This window comes from Myotis brandtii, unplaced genomic scaffold (genome assembly GCF_000412655.1).
Source record: "Myotis brandtii unplaced genomic scaffold, ASM41265v1 scaffold305, whole genome shotgun sequence".
NCBI lineage: Eukaryota > Metazoa > Chordata > Mammalia > Chiroptera > Vespertilionidae > Myotis > Myotis brandtii.
Genome location: NW_005361652.1, coordinates 3,165,341 through 3,167,688, shown reverse-complemented (window position 1 = coordinate 3,167,688; position 2,348 = coordinate 3,165,341).

The window sequence follows — 2,348 nt, the reverse complement described above, 5'->3', positions numbered from 1 at the left end:
CCAATGAGTTGGGTACAGGGTTCTGCTAAGGAGGAGACAGAGCCAGGAGCTGAAGTCTATGGATGGTTTGTCACAGGCACAGTGAATTACAGGTTTGGGACTTTTAAAATATGTTTTCTGGTATATTTTGAGTGTACATTTGTTCAGCTGACACTATTTTAGAATGCTTCCAACTCTAGGGGACTTCTCTAGTGGTGAGAGGGGACCTTTCAGGCATGATAAGATGAAAGCTTCATGTGTTCTGGCAGTGTTCCCTAGAACACGTTCATTATACCTGTTGACACCAATGGACAGGGTCAGCCTCCATCTCCGTGCTGTAATTCCTCTTATTACCACTGCCACCTTATTACCACTCTGAGTCTGTCTTATTGTGAGGTTAGTAAGAAGCATCTGTTCTTCACATTTGTCAGTTTTACCCATTCTATTACAGAAAATGTTTCCTAAGCTAACTAGGCAATTCATTCATTTTAAGTATTTGTGCTCTGCTACCCAGGAATCCCCTAGTGCTAATTCAAATAAATTATCTGGTTCTCTTAACAAGGTTGGGGACTTTTACTGGATGGGTAAAAAAGGGGAAAGTGGAAAAGAAAAAAGGGATTAAGACTTGCTTCAATGCTTTATTGAAACCCATCATCCTATCTTTGGGCTGATGGGAAACTCAGCCCTGAAGACCTGCTCAGGTTTCTACATAGTAGGGAGAATGTGGACCTAGTCCCCAAATAAGTGTGAGCCACCTTTCCCTCTTCCTGGATTCAGAATGTGTGTGCACCTTTGTTCATTACAGGCAGGCTAGACCAACTCCTAAGAAGTCAAAGGTGAGGGAACAATGGTCTGACCCAGAGACTTGCCCCTCTCCAGTAGGCCTGCCATGGTGACTGGGATTTCCACTGTGTGGTACTCCTGGGAATGTGGGGTCCTCAAATATTGGTCACATGAGGGCCATTTTTTTTTTACCATTTTAAATACCACCAATACCATCATTTACTAAATGTTTTCCTTTAAATTGATTTCAAATGGAATAATCTTTTAAAAATGTTTCTGCATAGCCTTTTATTTTGGATTACTGAGGTGGGATTATTTTATTTTATTGATTTTTTTGGTTATTGTTGCTTTCATTTCTGTTTTATTTATTTTTAAAATATATTTTTATTGATTTCAGAGAGGAAAGGAGAGGGAGAGATAGAAACATAAATGATGAGCAAGAATAATTGATTGCCTGCCACCAGCACGCCCCTACTGAGGATTGAGCCCACAATCCGGGCATGTGCCTTGACCTGGAATTGAACTGTGACCTCTTGGTTCATAGGTTGATGCTCAACCATAGAGTTACGCCTACTGGACATCTTGTTATTATTTTTTCAATTACAGTGGGTATTCAATATTATATTAGTTTCAGGTGTACAGCATAGTGGTTAGAGAATTATATAATTTATGAAGTGATCCCCCAGTAATTCTAGTACCCATCTAGGACTGTATATAGCTTAAAGTATTGTTGACTATATTCCCTATGCTATACTTTACATCTACATGTTTGTTTTGTAACTGCCAATTAATATTTCTTAATCCTTCACCATTTTTACAGTCCTCAACCTCCTCTCATCCGGCAATCCTCAGTTTGTTCTTTATATCTATAAGTCTGTTTCTATTTTGTTTGTTCATTTATTGTGTTCTTTAGATTCCACATATAAGTGAAATCACATAGTGTTTGTCTTTGTCTGACTTATTTCACTGACCATAATAGCCTCTAGGTCCATGAATGCTGTCACAAATGATAAGGTTTCATTCTTTTTTTATGGCTGAGTAATATTCCATTGTATATAAGTACCACCACTTTTTCATTCACTCATCTACTAATGGGCACTTGGGCTGCTTGCATATCTTGGTTATCTATATATGTAAAAGCCTAAGTGACCATTAGAACCTTCAACCAGTAGCTATTATATGCACTGACCAGCAGGGGGCAGATGCTCAATGCACAGGCATGGGTACATGGAACAGACTGATGAACCCCAGAGGGAAGAAGGGAGGGGGCAGGGCGGGAAAAGATTAACTGAAGATCTTATATGCATATTAGAGGCCTGGTGCATGGATTCGTGCACCAGTGGGGTCCCTCGTCCTGGCCTGTGGGAATCAGGCCGTATCCTTGCACTGGACCTCCAACATCCCCCTAGGGGTCCCGGATTGCAAGAGGGCACAGGCCAGGCCAAAGGACCCCACCAATGCACAAATTTGTGCACCAGGCCTCTAGTTATAAATAAGGCTGCAATGAACATACAGATACATATATTCTTTTTTTTAAATTAAATCTTTATTGTTCAGATTATTACAGTTGTTTCTCTTTTTTCCCC